We start from the raw sequence: 19,871 nt of genomic DNA, 5'->3' as shown, positions 1-19,871 counted from the left end.
CTCATCTTGCCCTTGCTGTCCTTCAGTTCTATCTGTGTTGTTGCATCTCTTCTCCTGTGTGGCACTGACATGCCTCTCTCAGTGGGAGCAGCTTCTGCGCCCTGTCCCTGCCTTTCCTGACTCTCCTTAGCTGATCACAGCTGATCATAGCTGCATCATTCCCTTTATTATATTTTCTGTTCTGTGGACAAAGAAATCCTACTTCTTTATTTTGCATTCCATGACCTTATTCTCTTTCCTTTTTACATATGAGTGGACACAATATGTGTGTGCACATGTGGATGGAGGCCAGAGACTAACAACAGGCTCAACCAATCTCCATCTTATTTACTGAGGCATGGTCCCTCACTTGAATCCACAGCTCACAAATTCAGCTAGTGAAGCTACCCAGTCTGTCTCCCAGGATGCTGCCTTTCCTGCCTGTCATTTAGGTAGGTGCTGGAGAATCTAACTTTTGTTCCTCACTACTGCTGTGGAAGCACTTTATGCTTTACTTCTGAGCCATTTCCCCGTTCTCCATCCTCTGTCAGTATCTTTAAATATTTGGATCGTCTATAGCTGTATTCACTAGGGTAAATGTGGACAGCTACCCTGCCCCATCTCTTATAACTCTAGGGGTTTAGCTGGCCAGTCAGTATCTATCTTCTTTTCCAGATGACATATGTTTATGCATTTTTACAGATATGACTTCTCTTATTACCAGAGTCAAACCCCATCCCATTTCTGCAGAAACCCCAGGTGTCTTTCTTATTTTCACTTGGGACATCTTTCTCAGCTTGGTATGCTCAGATGCTTTTTAAATTTTATTTATTTATTATTTGTGCATAATGCCTATATGTGGGCACATGCATGAATGAACAGAAAACAAGATGGCTAAGTCAAATCTAACAATCCATCATCCAATCTAAGATACAACTTGTTTGCAAGGCTTGTATCATCCTCCACTTTGCTATCTTATTGGCCTTTGAATTCATCCTTGACCCCAGCTATGTAGGTTTTAGCTCATTTCCTTGGAAGGCAGTATCCTCAATGAGTTTTGTAAATAAATGCTCACATTCAGTGCTGAGGAGGTCACTCACGGGTTAGAGTACTTAATATGTAATCATTAGGAACTGAGTTCAAATCCCCAGTACTCATATAAAGTGTCTGGTATGTCCACACACTTGCCTGTAATTCCAGCACTGTGAGGTATGTAAGCAGGAGGGTTACTGGAACCTAGTGGACCATGAGCTTAGGACCTTGTTAAGTGAAAGAACCTATCTCAGGAGATTAAGATGAAGAGGTAGAAAGCATCACAGCTGACATTATCCTCTTGTCCTTGCATGTGTACCTAAATATACATATCCAGTACCTAACTACATACATACATAAAAAATGAAAACCCTTTACTTCCCAAGATGCTTTTTGTTATAATGTTTCATCATAGCAATATTGTCCTAATTAAGACAATTCTAAGTAACGCAAGATAAGTTTCACAACTTAAATGGAGGGGAAGCATCTTGAAACTTTTAGTTATCCTTCTGAAATCAATGAGAAATACTCATACAGAGAATTGGTGGTCTTATCAAAACCATCCTTAAATGTGTATCCCTAGTTCTGTGCAAGAAAACTTTCACCTTTAGGGCTCTCTAATCATGTTCATGTGCCCCTTTCTCTATCACAGGTTAAAAAAAAATAGTGCAAATGTCAGCAAGCTATGATTCATAGCAAAACTTGTCTATTTTCATGAATATTCATTTAAACAGAACATTCTAGTTTTTTTAGGCCTTGCTTGTAGCTCCCTTCATTGTAACTATTGAGTGGAGTGTGAAGAATGTGACTATACAGGTAGTGCATGAACAAACTAGCCTGTCCAACTCTTCTGTAGGGACTTGACACTTTTCTCCAGATACTCTAAGAAAAATCAATCTGATTTATTTATAGAGCTGAAGATCCAAATCAATCCTGTATCGCCTGAGGTTTCAGTTATAAAAGATCACATGCCACACCGGAGAGATGGCTCAGCAGTTTTCAGTACTTGCCTTTCCCATGGAGTGCCTGAGTTTGGTGGCCAGCACTCACATCAGGTGGCTCTTAACACCTGTCAGTCAACCTCAAGTGTTATTCTTTAGCATGCCATCCACTCTATAATCAACATCACAGAAAGATTTCTTTTTCTTCATCTCTGGAAATCCACACACTCTCTAGATACCTCAGATGGAGCTGGTTTGCATCAACTCTACTTTTTAAGGTCCTCAAAGAATGGATAGTTGGATAGTAACATTATACAGCCAAGAATGAAGGTCTGCATGCATTTAAAACTTGCTCCTTAAAATCCTCTTGAACCAATAGAGTTAGCACTCATGTTTCCTTGAAGACCTTCTATGACAATAAGGAAAGTCTACCCTCAAAGTTCAGTCATGACCTTCTTACTTCCTCCATGAAACACTGGGGTGGGAATAACGGAGCCCACCTTTCATTTAAGAAGTGAGCTTTATATATTAAGAAAAAACTTAAGAAGCTAAATGTTTAAAAACTGTGTCTCAGATAAATCATTTTAAAAAAATTTAGAACTTCATACAAGTGTACAGTGTATCTTGCTTGTGTCTCTTCAAACCATCTCATCCCTCACAGAAACACCCACATATCCCTCGCAATTTCATGTACTCTTTTATAATCCCACTGAGTCCAACTAATGATATTTGTATGTATAGAAATACAGGGTTTGTCCAGAGGAGTCTGAACAACCTACTGGGAGCCATACCCCTAAAGGAAACTGTCCCATGTCTAATGGTCATTCTCCACCAGTAAGTCCTCAGTTAGGAGTAGGGTAGCTTTCCTGGCCAGTTGGCTTATTAAAAATGACGAATCCACCCATAATTTTATCTTCTGTGATTCTATATTTTCTACTCAAAGTCTGGATTTTTTTCATGTTCAGCTATCATTAACCCAACAGAGCCGCAGCTGCCACTCCAAGACCTCTGTTTAATGAGAAAATAAACTAAAGGCATTTGGGGAAAGTGTTTGAAATGGAATCTCATTAATGCATTGTTTCAGAAAGCAGTCAGCATTAACAACCACTTCATTCCTTCAAACAGCAAGACTCTATGCAATCTAATTTCATTTCCCCCTCTGTCTAGGAAGGGCCTGAGCTAATGTCACAACTTGCCTTGTCTTCATGACTTGGCTGCAAAGTTTCCTGAGACATGGAAATGTATACTCGTAAGCAGAACACTCATCCTCTGGGCTCCTTCCACTCATCTGATCCTTTATGACCTTCAAGTCATTTAATGCCTAGAGACAAATCTACATTTTTATGACCTTGCCCTATATTCTTTGTTTGAAACCACCTAACCTATCATATTGATCCTAAAATACCAGGTATTTTTTTTTTAAACTAATTTAATTTTTTTTTTACAGTCCAGATTTTATCCCCCTCTCAGTCCACACTCTGACTGTTCCACATTCCATACCTTCTCTTTCAGTCTCCACAAGAATATCCCCACCCCCACCTCACCAGACCTCTCCACTGCCTGGAGCTTCCAGTCTCTTGAGGGTTAGGTGCATTTTCTCTAACTTTATCCAGACCCGGCAGTCCTCTGCTGTATATGTGTTGGGGGCCTCATATCACCTGGTGTATGCTACCTGGTTGGAGATCCAGTATCTGGATATCTCAGGGGTCCAGGTTAGTTGAGACTGCTGGTCCTCCTACAAGGTAGCCCTCCTCAGCTTCTTCAACCACAGGTGTCAGCAGCTTCTGTCCATCAGCTGGGTATAAATATCTCCATTTGACTCTTTCAGCTGCTTGCTGGATCTTTCAGAGGGTAGTCATGATAGGCCCCTTTTTTCATAAGCACTCCATAGTCTCAGTAATCGTGTCAGGTCTTGGGACCTCCCCTTGAGCTGGAACCCACTTTGGGCCTGTTGCTGGACCTCCTTTTCCTCAGGATCTTCTCCATTTTTGTCCCTGCAGTTCTTTCAGACAGGAACAATTGTGGGTCAGAAGTTTTGACTGTGGGATGGCAACCCCATCTCTTCACTTGATGCCCTGTCTTTCTGCTGGAGGTGGACTCCACAAGTTCCCCCTCCTCACAGTAGGGCATTTCATCTATAGTCCCTCCCTTTGAGTCCTGTGAGTCTCTTACCTCCCAGGCCTCTGGTACATTCTGGAGGGTCTCTCCTACCACCTACCTCCTGAGGCTGCCTATTTCCATTCTTTCTGTTGGCCCTCATCTTAATTTTAGTTACTCCGAAAGAAAGGTTTGGTCCAAAACTTATTTTTTCACTAGATAGTAACCATTCGTAGAAATTCACAATGATCTCTCTCTCTCTCACACACACACACACACACACACACACAGAGAGAGAGAGAGAGAGAGAGAGGACTGAAATATTGGCCACAAGAATTCACATTTCCCATTTGTAGAGGGATATTTTGCCATCCACAGTTGACACTACAGACACAATTTCATGAGTCACTAGCTGATAGCCTCCCAGGATAAAGGTGACACATTCTCTCATCCACATTGTGGCTTTTGTCAGCATACCCTATGAGCTGATTTTTTTTATACTTTTTTTTTTTTAACTGAGCAAGGTCAGAAAGTTCTCTTACTACTCACAGCACACCTTTATTTCCTCTGCCTAGCCACTCCCTTCTTTCGAATCCTTGAGCCCAGAGCTTTCCTCCAGCTGCTCCAACTTCCCTGGGTTCTGATGCACCTCTAGTTTCCGACAGCACCCCTCTCGTTCTACACTGGAGCAACAGGGTTGCTCCTCAGATTATGACTTCTTTGGGAACTCCAGGTTTCATCTGCTCCTCGGGAGAGAAGAATAAACAAAATTAACATTCAAGTGCTTATTGTGAAACAGGACTATACATCAGGAAGGCTGCACATCAGAACTCAATTAACCTTTGTAAGACCTACTACAGGAGTTATCCAGCAGTCACACCCAGTTGTCATAGGAGGTAACTGAGGCACACAACGTGAGTAATTAACTTATCTATATTCATATGGCCCTTGAGTTATTAAACAGGGATTCCAAACCATGCTTATTAATCTTAGTCACACATTGCAAGGTTCAAGATATTTGTGCTCTACTCTATATGATTTTTGAGGGGTCAGGTTTTGGAATATAGTTCTGAAAAATGGATATATACTTTCTTCTGTAGAGATGGAGCCTTGTTTTCTTGACTGTTTCTTTCTATCCTTTGTATTAAACAGTGGCAAACAGAATGAAGGAGAGATCATTTTATTATTTAAATATTTTAGTTTTATGTTCCTGTGTCTATGATGTGTGGTGAGCATGTACACACGTTTGCACATGGAGGCCAGAGGTTGATATCACATGACTTTCTTTATTACTCTCCAGTTTATTTATTGAGTCAAGGTAACTCACCTAACCCAAGGTAACTCACCAATTTAACAAGTCTAGAAAGCCAATTTTTTCTCAGGGGTCCCTGTCTCTTCCTGAGTCCTGGAATTACAGGTGTGCTGGTACATCTGACCAGAATTTACATAGGTGCTAGGTATCTAAACTCTGTCTTTGTGCTTTTATGGCAGGAAATTTATTCAATGAGACATCTTTCCAACTCCCAGCAGAGAAACCATTACTTCACAGTTATTACGTAGAAGTCTCTAAACTATATTTTAAATGGTACAATGAGCTCAATGGAAGTGATTATTTTAATATTTCATAAGGAACCCTCTCATTGAGACATGTATTCTCTGTATATCCATACTGGCAAATGCCTTAGGTAAAAGAGGAAGTATATGATAGCTTTCCCCCTTCCTACTTTTGTTTGTCTCTAACACAGCAGAGTCCACAGCACAGCAGGAATTTAGGAAAGTTCATCGATCCATTAACCCTAGTTCATCGCTTTTCTGGCCACATAATTTCTCCAAAAATGGCTGACCACTTGCTGAACTAATTGAGAAATGGGAAGAGAGACAATGGAGGGAAAAATACAATTTTATTCATTGAAAGTAAATGAGTAAGCTATGTCAACACATCAGCAATATAGTAACAAAAACAACAACAAAAGGTACCCAGTGCTTGAGAATAGTGTAAAGGCTCCAGTTAAAACTTCTGTGTTACTCCTGCATTGGCCATCACCTTACAGAACAGACCCAGGGAACCTGAAAACAGGAAATGATGTCATTTGTTCTACTGGAGTGCAAAGAAGTCATGACTTATAAGAATGAAACCAGAGTTGAAAGCTTTGGGGAAGACCAGGATCCTTACAAGTTGTGACGTTTCACATATTTATTTATTTGTTTACTTACCTTTGGATGGGGAAGGAAATATGTACATGTCACTGAATATGTGTGGACATCAATGGTCATTTTATGGAATCCTGTTTTTTTCTTCGACCATGTGAGTCTCAGAAGTGACTGTAGGTCTTCAGGATTGGTAGCAGATACCTTGAAGCATTGAGTTATATCACTAATCTCAAGTTCCCACATTAAAATTTTTATTATTTGTTTATTTGTGTATGTGTGCACGTGCATGCACATGTGCCTCAGTGTGCATGTGCATAGATGTATGTGTGCACATATGTGTTCGTGTCTCCACAGGCCAGAAGGGACATCAGCTCTTCTTGGAGAAGGATTCACAGTCATATGAGCCACCAAGTATGGACACTGGAATTCAAACTTCAGTTTTTGGCAACAACAGTACAACAATGCTTAAACACTGGACCATCATTCATACAGCCCACGTCCTCTTAAGCTTAATAAGTAAATTTTCGTGTATGAAGCATTTCAGATGCAGTGCCTCACTGGGGCTGTGTAAAATACTGTTTGATTTAGAAAAATATAAATTAAAGGTTGTCCTGATTTATGTGGCATCCCAAATATAGATATGTTGCATATTAAGATGAACTGAATGTTAGTAGGTGGTCTCCACTACAGACTGAGAGTTGGCAACATGTCCCAACTTCCATCCATATATATGCATATATATATATATATATATATATATATATGCATACTTGTGCCCATGTCTTGTGATCCCACTTTATTTATGCAGGTGACAGAGGTTCCAATAGGTGTTGTCAATCAAATAATGAAAGAACCAGGATGGAAAGTTCAGTCTTCCTGACTACAAAATTGGCCACATTTGCACAACAGTTTGATTTATAATTCAATCTGCTTTTCTTTCAAGAAATACAATTTCAGCTTAGGATAACTGTTCTTAAGTGTGTGTCCCTTTGTCATTGAAATATTTCTAGGTAAAAAGAACCAAACAAAAATTTATCATAACTTTAGCAGAAAACACAGTCTTAAGAGAGTTAAGTAAGAGGAGACAGCACATCTCCAAGGATGTACATACATGGCTTATCTCTCTTGGGAGTATATTTGGTAAGGGAAGTGGGGATGTTGAATGACAGAAAGCATCAGGCAGATGGAGGTACAGTCAGCCACACAAAGTGTCTGGATAAAGACCAAATTTGACATAATTTTCCAAGATACAAGAAGCAACACAAATATTTTATTAGAATGGAGAAACTTCTCAAAGAAATGAGGAATCATAAGTCTTATTTTTTTTTCTACGTACAGAAATATAAAAGGCAAGCAAACCTAAGAAGGGTTGGCTTAGAATTTAAAGATCCCTGTGGGATCAGCGTGAGAAAGGTACCGTGTCCCAGAGAGTTTACACTCTGTACATGAAGAGTCTATTAAGTCTTATAATCAGTACAACATATTGCAAAGATTCATTAAATATTTAATACTACTTTTTGTGAGGCTTTGCTAAAGAGGTTCTTGATTACTCCCTAACTGGAAAAGGGCTTTAAAACCAATCAAACCCCAAGGATTAAAATCTTCCATTCAACTGTTGACCAAATTATAAAGGATATTTCTCTCTTTAAAACCTTTCACTTTACTACATGCAGTACAACACAATACTGCAATTTTGAAAATTGAGGCTATTTTAGAAATCATTAGCATCCCACTAAAACTGTCCTCTTTGCTGGGATGTATGAGTGTAGATTTAAAGCATATAGTTTATGTTGAAATAGCTGGTAAAAATGTAGCCACATATCTGTGTATTATTTTATTATCTTCTGGCTATTTCTTATACGTTAATAATATGAGCTTTTTTAAAAGCTGAAGAAGCACAGGTGTATCCTGCAGGTCAATTGATTGGGACTGTTTCATTTTATTTATTATTATAGGAGGTGGTGGTGGTGGTGGTGGTGGTGGTGTGTGTGTGTGTGTGTGTGTGTGTGTGTGTGTATGTGTGTGAGTTTGTGCATGAAGCACACACATGACATGATGTATATGATAATGGCCAGAGGACAATTTGAAGGAGTCAGTTTCTACTTCCTCACGCAGTTGTAGGAGTTGAATCAGGTCATCAGGTGTGCACAGCTAGTTTTTTACCTAGTGTCATTTCACTGATCCTAGCTAAAGTGTTTTAAATCCATGTATCATAACCACTTTCCAAAAGTAATGTTTGTTCAATATTGTAGCATGGTGTAACTCAGACCACTTTCATGTGAATGAGGTAGAGATATTGGTGGAAATTTGTCTTTGATACACTAAAAGTCCAATAAATTTATCATTGAATTATAAGAGATAGCATGAGAAGGCAGAGAAGTTCATCATACAAGGTCTGAACTCCGGTGTCTCACTTTTTCAAGCCTATCTACTGGAATATTTTATTAGTAAAATGAAGGTGAGCTCCTCACTTTAGTCTCTACCAGAAATGCTTAAAGTTTAAAACAATCAATCAAACAAACAAACAAAAATCCTGCTTAAAGTTAAAATTTCATATCAGAGTATTATGGAGTCTTTGAAAAAAATCAAAACTTAATAAAACCAAAATGATTATTAAATCTCATCTAAAGTATCAAGTCCATTTTCAGTTACAAAGAAAAATGGCTTCATGCGACTTAGGAGCACAACTGACTTACAAGGTTGATACAATCACTTCTTCATCTCACAGATGGGCTTCATCTCCTCCATCCTGAGTTTAGATCAGTGAATCAACAGTTAAAAAGCAACAGGACATGTCCCAGAACAGAATCATAGACTCACAATCTGAATATCATTTTCACTCTTGATCATCCAATAAAATAGTGTAATATGAATCTTATCTCTCAATGGTCACACACTGAAAGAGGGGAGACATTTTTCATAATATTATGGAAACAGAAGTGATTGTGAGATCTGATGAATAGAGACTGTGCAATGGGAACACAAAAGAAAATACCTTCCAGAACTTTCCATAAAGGGGAATAAGTGAGTAAGTAAAAGCCTTGAATGTGGGGTTCGGAGCGATGGTTCAGTGGGTAAGAACACTCACTGTTCTTGCAGAGGATGTTTCAGTTCTCAGCATCTGCATCCCTCAGCTTGGAACCTTCTAGAAATCTAACTCTCTTCTAGTCACTTTGGGCACTGCACTCTCATGTTCAAATAAACACTCAACAAAATAGTCTTTTAAAAAAAACATTCAATTTAAAAACAACCTAAGACTGGACTAACTGGGAACTCAGGTCAGAGCTATTGGGCAATAGATGTTGTCAGTAGAGACACAGAACCCTGGGAACCCAGAAATGGCAACATAGATTCATTCTTCCTGGAAAGGAAGAAGAGAGTAGAAGACATGAACATGGGGATCAGGAAACATGAAAAGTGAAGGTCAGGTTGTGAATTCTGGCTGTTGATTGAATTTGTGTGCAGGCATGTGCACTTAGGCCAGGCATTGATAGCTCAGTGAGGCAGATGACTTCAAGTGTTTCTAGATTTTACTAACAATCAGGAAGTAAAGCCAACAGAAGCTTGCTGGAATTCTTTGAGGCATACATCTGGAAGAACAGCACAGGAAGCCCTCAGCCTCTTGGATACGTTATTAGAATGCAGTGTATATGTTTTGAATCTCCTTATTTCTTGATCCTCAAAAAATCACCATTATTAACCTTGCATCACTGCCTTACCTACAGAGAAGGGAAGATTTTTAAATAAGTGCATAGACTTTTTCTAGGAAATGTCAAGTTCCCCAGCTAGAGAACTGGGACAGCTGTTAAGAGCAATTTCTGCTCAGTGTGGATCCTGGCACTGTTGTCAGACCTGTAACTCCAGCTGCAAGGGGTATGAGTCTCTCTTCTAGCCTCTATGGGCACATTCACACAGATGTACACACTGAGATGTACACACACACACACACACACACACACACACACACACACACACACACACATGCCGTGACCCTGATATTTATTAGGAGTGCTGTGTTTTATCTAGTCTTTCCATGGGCATCTGCAGAAATGCTACTTGGCTGATATGTCTGGCAGCAGTAGAGTTAGGTTCTACACATCTCAAACTGTGCTGAGCTAAGTCTCAGGGAAGCACAGGAAGACCCTGTCCTTTTCTCTGTCAGTTTTGATTGTACTGTTATAACTATGACTATTGCTGTTGTGTCTGTAACTCCAGCATATTGATTAACGCCTATGGACTAGAGCCTTAACATACATTATTTCCATTCTGTGTGTGAATACAATGCACGAGATGAGGGCTATTATCCTCATTCTGAAAAGGAGAAAAATGATACTTCAAACTGTTCAAGGTTATCAGAGAAGTTTCTTTGGCAGCAAGCAGAGGCCAAAGCAGAGACTCATAATTGTATAAAGTGCCAAGTCCACATGACTGAGCACTCAGCTGGACACAGGCTTCCATATCAACTGCACACACACTTCTCAACACTCGCTCACAGACGTTGAGGAAGGGAAGGTGGGAAGAGCTCTCTGATGGTGAGCTCTGAAGTGCTTGCTTCTAGACATGGCTGTTACACTTATGAACTCGTAGCAACTACAGTCACCTTTGTGAAACCTACATTGTAAAAGAAACTTCAGGGCCACCTCTGTGTATATGCCAAGTGCCTGCACAGCTGCAGAAGTGTCTCCTACAGGAGGACCTAATCAAGGACTGCCTGAGAGACCAAGGATTGCTGGTGCAGACAGTGCCATCCTATCAGGAACTGCTGTTTAGAAGAGGTGCTTTCTTGGACCAGTGGGGCAAGGGTGGAGGGCATTAAAGGAGCTTATAACAATGTTCAGATGAACTTGCTGCAGAGTTTCTCACTTACTTCCAGAGTCTCTGTCACTGACTCTGCACCACATCACCTCCAACACCCAAGGGCAGGGAGGGTCAGGCATCAAGTAGTTCAAGACACAGACAAAATGTTTAGAATGCAAACATGGAGGGTAGTGATGCTTTCAAGGCCTCATTCTTGTCTCAGCAGCTCTTTGTAGCTGATGGCAGCTGGGAGAGCTGTCACTTTGCTTTCTGAGAATGGCCATTGGTATGTGGCTTATATGCACATGGAGATGTGGTTGTTCTCTGGCACATGGGCAACACTAAGCAGACTCAGTAGCACTACTCAGCAGACTCAGACTTAATGAAACAAACATGTGAAGTTGGGAAGGAGAAGTGTTGGGAAGTAGGAAGGTAAAGGCGAGGTGAGGGTTGAATATGATCAAGATGCATTGTATACATGCATGAAATATTAAGAATAAATAAAAAATACAATTAAAATTTTTCTCCAGGTGAGAAATGCCAAGGCAGGGAGTAGATTCCCACAAAAAATGAAGAATATCACAACTGTTCCACGTATACTGTCTTATGCCTTGTCACTGGGGCTGCGAAACTTCACAAAATTCTTTGAATGTGCCATCTAATGCAAATGGGATAAAAATAATTAATGCCACAATGTAAAAGTAATACAACAGAATTCCATGGCAAGACATTCAGACACTAATCTACAGGATTAGAAAAAATTTCTTCAGGGAATGGAATTATCTGTCTGCTTTCTTAGCCAAGCAGCAGAGAGATCACTACTGTTGCGGCGTCATTTGTATTATGTGAGTTATTTAGTTTGTCACATATGCTCAGTGAGTACAAAAATCAGTCAAGTGTAAAGTAAAGACAGACTGGTGTCTCTCATTCATTAATTTTCACAGCAGTTGGTTCTCTGCTGGCATTTAAAATTAACATAAGGCAAAGTTAAAAAAAAAAAAAACCAAAAAACCTTAGCTCCATCTCAAATCACATATAACACTATGAATATCTAAAAATGCCAAAATTACTAATTGAACTGCATTAGTGCAAGATATTCACCCAGAAAAAGAGGAGTACTAAGTACTACACTTCTCAGCTTCTCTAAGGACTGGACTTCTAGTATCTAAATATCCTTATAGTGTTAAGGATGGTATTCTATTTAATTCCATGAGGCATAAAAAAATGTCAGAACAGAGCTGAGCGATGGCTCAGCTCAGAGTACTTGGTGCTCTTGCGGAGGACCTGGGATTGTAGCTCCTCCATTGGGCTGCCTATAGCTACCTGTAATGCCAGTTCCACTGGATCCAGTGATCTCTTCTAGACTCTGTGAACCATCCCACATGTGGCTCACACACACACACACACACACACACACACACACACACACACACACACACAGAGACACACACACACACACACAGACACACAGACACACACACACACAGACACACACACACACACACACACATGCATGCATAGTAAAAACATAAACCTTTAAACTGTCAAACGACTCATGGTAAATAAGTGAGGTAATTCTTGGGTTGGTAAATCCTTCAAGCTTCTAAACTGTTGTTTTGAGACAACTATCATCAGAAAAATATGGAAATATGAGAAATACATTAGCTTCAAGGTTAGGTGAGGAGATGTGCAGAGAGCCACTGCTGAAACCTGTTCATGAGGAAATGCCTCTCCTGCAAGCGAGCCTCCCGAAGCTTCTTATGTCCTCCCGAAGCTTCTTATCTGTTGCCATGTTCTCCTGTTAGAGGAATTTACAGCCTCTCACATTAGGACAAGTCAAACTAAAATACCAGATTTTTCTAGCCAATTTAAATCCATGGACACTGGACTTGATTTATTTATTTTGCATATGGAAATACATTATTGTGTGTGTAGGAACACGTGCAACATGTTTGTACATGCATGTAAGCCAGAGGGCAACCTCAGCTCTTAGATATCTCAATGGTTTGAATATTACCAATTAGTTGTGGTCAGTTTATTAGCAAGTCCCAGGAATCTATCTCCACCCCATTCCCACCAATGTTTGGAATTGTAGGTGTACAGTGTTACTCCCAAATGTTTTCATATGGAGTCTGGGGGAACTCAGGTCTTTCTGCTTGCAAGGCAATCACTTTACTGACTAAGCTTAGATTTTTAGTCATTTTGGCTTAGCTTTTGTTATGTCTGAAAGATGGTCTTCCTTGTACTTACTTTTTGTTCCAAATGATGCTATAATTTTTAATTCACAGATATGCCCAATCTGAGCCAGTTCTAACTCATTGCAATGCAGTTTTTACATGCGTGCTGTGAATTCATGAGTGCAATGGCGGTATCATGTCCAGGGGCCAGCATTTCACAGCGCTGTCCTTGACATGGCACCCCACCCAGGCCCTCCATCTGGCCCTCACAATGTTTCTGCCTCTAAGCCATTATGCCTTCTCTGTGCCATTTATTCACAGCAGTAACAGCCAGCATTTGATTTCAACCACATAGTTTATGTCCTAAGTGTTTGTTTCCATTCTTCCTTTAGACTTTGACCATGCAAGTCTCCCAAAACAGGGAGGTATTTTATACTAATGGGGGAGGGTGGAGCCAAAATTCTACCTAAAGACCCCAAATCACTAGGTACTTATGTTGATGGCAGTATGATAGCTTTCAGAAAGTCTTCCCTTAGGGTTCTGACAGTCACAAGTTAATAGTCTTTTGCCCCTATAGTTTTGCTATACAAGCTGTATTTCCAAAGGTAGACAGAAGTAAATACCAGTAACAGTGACACAAATAACCAGAACTAGATTGCTGCTAGGATAAGCATATAAAGGCTCAGAGCTAAGATAATTTCCTTCATTGTGCTAATCATGGTTAGAATTACATCTGTCCACTATTGACTAAAGCTGGTGCTCTTTCTGTTATGTGTAATGGAGGTATGTACATGCATGTTTGTTGGGGAGTATGGGGATACAGCTTCTCCACGTGGATGTATATGGCAGCCAGAAGTTAACGTTAGGATATTTCTGATTCTGTCTCTTCATTGTTTGATGAGATAGGGCCTCTCAGTGACCCTGGAGCTCACCATTTTGACTAGGCTGACTGGGCAGTGAGTCTCTGGGATCAAGTTGATTCTGTCTCCCAGCATCATGGCTAGCTTTTATAGGAGACGTCAGGCCCTCATGCTTGCAGAGTATGTGCTCTGTCAAACTAAGCTGCCTGCAGCCCCTGGTGTTGTTTTCTGCTCTGAAGAACATCAACGGATGCAAAATAATGTGAGCTTAAGCTAAAGCAAGGCTGACAGGTGTTTCCCGTTCTAATCCGGTACCCTTCAAATGAGGCCATTACATTGCTGTTGCCTGATTTTATTTAGCCACTGTCCCTTCAAGCTTTAAACTTATTCCATCCCAGACTCGAAAAAACAAACAAACAAACAAACAAACAAACCCCAAAACCAACAAACAATATAATCCTTGGCTGATATTATACTCTCTCTTGGCCAAATCACATGTTTTACCTCAGTGGTCATAAAGTCATAAAGTAACATTCTACTCTATACTTCTACCCACTGGCAGCCATGTTGCTAGCCGATTGAGACCTGCTTTTTTTTTTTTTTCAAGCCCAAAGCATTCCACATTCTTCAAAATTTGCAGCTGGACCTGGAGAGATGGCTTGGAATGTTTTCTGTGTAAGCATGAGGTTCTAACTTTAGGTTCTAGCACCCATGTAAAAACAAAAACAAAACAAAAAAACAAAAAACAAAAACAAACAACCAAAACCAAAACCAAAACCAAAACCAAAAAAATCCAAATGAAACAGATTTGGTACACCAGCACATGTGACCCCAGTGCTACAGGTTGAGGGTAGGGGACAGAAGATCATTATTGTAATAGTGTGTTTCTATGCTATGATAGACACCATGGTCAAAAGCAACTAGGTTAGCAAAGGGTTTATTTCACCTTACCACTGTAGTCCATTATCAGCAAAGTCAGGGCAAAAACTCACGGCAGAAGTCAGGAAGCCAAGGAAAAAATCTGCTCACATGTTTCCCATAGCTTGTTCAGCCATCTTTCTTAAACAACCCAGGACTACCTACCAAGGAGTATCAAGGCCCACAGAGGGCTGGACCCTCCACATTAATCATTAATGAAAAGAACATCTTATGGAATTGCTGACAAGCCAGTATGGTGAAGGTATTTTCTCAATTGAGTTTTTCTCTTCATGGATACTTCCAGCTGTGTCAGGTTGACAGTAAACTAGGACTTACTGGCCATCAGTCTAGGTTCAGGTTCAGTGAGAGATCAGGTGTCAAGAAAATAGTACAGATAGAAGACAACACGGGATAGCCTTGTCCAGTTTCTGCATGCACATATAAAGTGCACATACATGAATACTGTACATGCACATGAATGAATACTGAACCCATACACATACACAGGCACTAATAAAAAAGACTACAGGCAAAGAAACATAGATGTCATTAGAATAACACCCAAATGTATAAGCAATTATGTACATTAAGCCCAGAGTGACCTTGACAAATAACTTCATGCTAGTATTCCTTTGAAAGAGTTCTAATGGGACATATATATGCTAATTGGATATATTTTTGAGGGCTTGGCAGTCCAAATCTTACTAAACACATAAACTTTGATCCTGAGGAAAAGCTGTTAACACCTAATTTGAAAATTAGTTTTGAGAATTTTACAAATTAAAACTTTTTCATCTTTGCTTTACACTGTGTTGGAAGGTCAAAAACTTTAGAGCAAGAATCTATGATAGGAAGAAGGTGTGATTTTTTTTTAAGGAACTAAAATCATACCGAAATGATTTAATATAAGTATTTCTTTCCAAGCAAATATTTTCTTCTTGAAGATGCTATAATCTAAAAAAAAAAGAATGACAATAATTTTCATATGTGTTTTCTCTCTACCAAATGTAAGGTGAAATTATGAAAGCTTTTTCTGCCTCTGAGATGTTTGCTTAAGTTTGGGAGGGTATTTGAACGGTAAATTAGAGAGAGACAAGAAAGCTGATAAAAGCACGAGACTGAAAGAGAATATTAGCAATCACATACTAAAGGCCAGGCTTTAAAAAAAAAATGTCATCCAAGATTCATGCAAAATCCATTATCAGTTCCTACAGGATAGGTTGAGAAAAGACATTTGGTTGTTTTGTAAAGCTTGCACTTTGTATCTGCCCAACACTTAGAAGCATATACTGTGTCAGTAGGAAGCATATACTGTGTCAGTAGGAAGTTCCCTCCCAAGGATGAGAAATGGAATAGCTCTAAGCAGGTGCCAGGTGAACAGAAAACTGGAAACCATAAGGGTGTGAAGTAACTGGAAGGACTGGTAGGCAGCTCAGAGGGTTAAGCATCTGCCTCACTAGTGTTACAACTGGAGGTAGGATCCTTAGCTCCTATACAAATGCCAGGTGGGTGTCCACTTCTAATCCTGTATGTGAGAGATAAAGAAAGCAGAAGAAGGTCAAACACCAATAGACAAATAAGTAGCACTGGGTTTAAATGAGAGACCCTGCTTCATAAGAATGAGGGTGACTGAGGAAGACACCTTATATGATAATCGGGTCCTCCATGCACATACTCACATGTCCACACAAACATACACACACATGCACACAAGACATACATAAGTCAACATCAACAACCAAAGGGCTGCTCAGGCACACTGGACAATATCTTTTATTCAGGTGTACACTTTTTTTTTCGAGACAGGGTTTCTCTGTGTAGCCCTGGCTGTCCTGGAACTCACTCTGTAGACCAGGCTGGCCTCAAACTCAGAAATCCACCTGCCTCTGCCTCCCAAGTGCTGGGATTAAAGGTGTGCACCACCACTGCCCAGCCAGGTGTGCATTTTACAGAGCAAGTCCAGAACTTAGGTCCAGGCTCAGCATGTACATTTGGATCTCATTCACAAATAAAGTAAGTAGCAAGGGAAAACTGATACTCAGACCAGTTATTCAGTGAGAAAAGGTTCAGGAGGTCCCTGGAAAGGTCTAGGTCCCTTAAACAGGTACTTTCCAGCAATGGCCCACCTGAAATAGAGGCACTTCTAGTAGGGCAGGGAATAAACTCAGGATGCACATGGCTGCCTGTTCATTTGAGTGGGAGGCCAGATCATTGCTGGAATTTTTGCCTGGGGATGAGAGTGAGTGGATACTTAGTGCTTGCTCAACAGGATAGTCTTCTGCCAATATGCACACACTGAAACCATGCTTACAGTGGTAACAGGAGGCATCTGAGATACACAGATAAAGGAAACTTCTGCATTTAGACCACAGGAGACGTAGGAAGAAGAGTCATAGGTGATGCATTTTCAGGATACTTGCCTTCCCTAACCACCAGTGTCAGGAAGGGTGCATCTCCTTTACTTCAAGTAGCTTACAGTCTAAGCTTTCTGGGATTAGAAGGTAGATCTTCTGGAGACACCCTGATTGGTGGGTTGATCAGAGAATTTGCTGAATCTCTGGTATGGGGCATGTATTAGGTACCTTTCTTATTACTGTGACAAAATGCCTTACAAAGGCAACTTTAAAAAAGAAGGGTTATTTATTCTTCTTTTTGCTTTGTTTGTCTGCTGCCTGCCTTTCTGTCTATCTGTCTGTCTCCCATCTGTCAGCCTGTTGATCTCTGCTATCTGCTATCTATCTGTTTATCTGACTCCCTGTTGGTCTGTCTGTCTCTCATCTGTTGATCTGTCAATCTAGCTCATCTATCTATTTACTATCTTTATGTCTATTTGTCAATTGATGTGTCTGTTGATCTCTCAATTTCTCTCACCTATCTTTTTACTATCATCTGTTGATCTATCATTTGTCTCTATCTGTGTCTATGTGTGAATGTTATATGTACATGGGTGCCAGTGGAGGCCAGAAAAGGTTACTGGATTCTTTAGAATTGGAGTTACAGGTTAGGGGGTTGAGAGTCTTCTAGTGGGAGTGCTGGAAACCAAACTGAGTTGCTCTGTGAAAGCTGCAATTGCTTTTAATAAACCATCCATATCTCCATCTCCAATAGAGCTTATTTTGACTGTCTGTTCAAGACTACATTCCATGATGTCACAGAAGTCACAGAAGAAGGAGCATGAGGCAGCTGGTCTCATTGTACCAAGTCAGAAAGCAGAGGTAAATGGTGGTACTCAGCTCTCTTTCTCCTTTTGTATTCAGTCCAGAACCCAACTGATGGAATCATGTTGCCCATATTTAGGGTGAGTCCTCCCACCTTAATTATTTAAGTCAAGTAACTCTGGTAGGAACAAGACCAGAGGTTTGTCTCTCAGATGATTTTAGATGCTCTCAAGTTGACATACAGTGCTAACAATGAAGGCCCAGGGCTCTGAACTACCAAGAACCAGAGGAAAAACACAGTCCATCATCTGGAGAGTTGGTGATGAAGTGTAATGCTTTATGGCCTTTCTAAGCTGGCAGTCTCTCCAGGAGCATCCTCTGTACCAGTATCTGAGAAGAAATCCTTCTGTCCATCTTAATCCAGTTAGAGCAGATTGTTTTTTTTAAAAAAATGTGTAAATGATGCTATTCTCAATGAACCGCACACCAACAAGAAAATGTGGACATGCTCTGAGAGATATCTTAAAAGAGAGACTGATCATGCATCAAGTAGTGTTCCTTAATAAAACACAATTAAATTATCTTTAAATTGTGTTTAAATGGATCATATGTATTTTGTCAGAGTAGAAAAGAAAACAGAGAGAGATTTTGTTGCTCTGTGAACATCCCCTCAAACTCACTCTGGTATTAATTCCTTCTGTGAGGTATACAGAGGGCTGAAAAGTAATCCAGTTATGGTTTATGTTCTAGGAGAAACCATGAAGCACTATGGGAGAACTATGAAAAAAAAAAGAAGAATCTAAGAATAGAACTTAGTTGGTAGAGTTTTGCCTAACATGCATGAAGTCTGGGGTTGTAACTTTAACATCATATACAGCATGAATGGTGAGTCATATCTGTAATCTAAGCAACTGGGAATTAGAAACAGAAGGATTACATGGAAAAGATCATCACTGGCTGTCTTGTGAGTTTGTGTCCAGCCTGGGATACATGAGATCCTATCTCAATCTCCTTTTCAAACCATTACATGAGGCCATAAGGTCTGGGACAATCAAGCAATGGGAACTGTGGCTTTATAAAGAGGAGAGGCCAGGCCTAGGATGCACTGTGTTATCACGTGACACCCTGTACACGGCTATGACTCTGCAGAGATCCAACCAGGAAAAAAGAAAGTATTTCAACTGAGGCTGCTTGACCTCAAACTTTCCAGATGTCAGAAAGGTGAGAACTAGTGCACCATTATTTATGTCAACATAAAATGGACCCAAATAACTTTGAAAAAAATTTACTCTCTTGCTCTTGGTATTTCTCCAGGTTGGGAACTGGTGCTATGAATAAAAAGAATTCATGTTTATAGATGTTGATGAGGTTAATTAAATGTCAGTACTCTTGAATGAAGTCTCTTAGTATGGAGAGAATAGTGTCTATGTATTTTAAAAGTCATGATATTATCAGTTCTAAAGTAACAATTATACTGGATTAGTATCCATCTGTTGTCTCGTGAAAAAAGAAGCCTAACTGAACCCAGGAATTCAGGGCCTACAGTATTTATAAGAGATCACTCCCTTAAAATATAATACTTAGGTGGAAGTCATTAACCTCAACACCTGGATATGAGAGCCATGTTATGTAATTCTCTTGCAGTTTGCAGCTGAAAACGTATTTGGATTCATTTTTACAAAATTGAGCTGAACAGCATAGGCATAGATAGGTCCTTTAGAATATTTTTAAATTCTAATTAATTGGCATTGGTCTTCATGA

The 19,871-nt window shown here is 40.0% G+C and overlaps 1 long non-coding RNA gene across 1 annotated transcript in view; it reads right to left on the bottom strand.

The window, feature by feature from the left end:
- Window positions 1-2,945: 2,945 nt before the first annotated feature.
- Gm28590 (predicted gene 28590) overlaps window positions 2,946-19,871 on the bottom strand; it is a 47,036-nt gene continuing 30,110 nt past the window's right edge. Inside the window, exons 4-6 of the long non-coding RNA NR_151524.1 lie at window positions 6,027-6,116; window positions 4,599-4,789; window positions 2,946-3,954 (exon numbers count right to left, since the gene is read on the bottom strand). This is a non-coding gene — a long non-coding RNA (predicted gene 28590). The remainder of the gene's footprint in view (window positions 3,955-4,598; window positions 4,790-6,026; window positions 6,117-19,871) is intronic.

The sequence above is a fragment of the Mus musculus genome, chromosome 1, assembly GCF_000001635.26.
Source record: "Mus musculus strain C57BL/6J chromosome 1, GRCm38.p6 C57BL/6J".
NCBI classification, from domain to species: Eukaryota; Metazoa; Chordata; class Mammalia; order Rodentia; family Muridae; genus Mus; species Mus musculus.
This window is presented reverse-complemented; position numbering and strand designations above follow the sequence as displayed.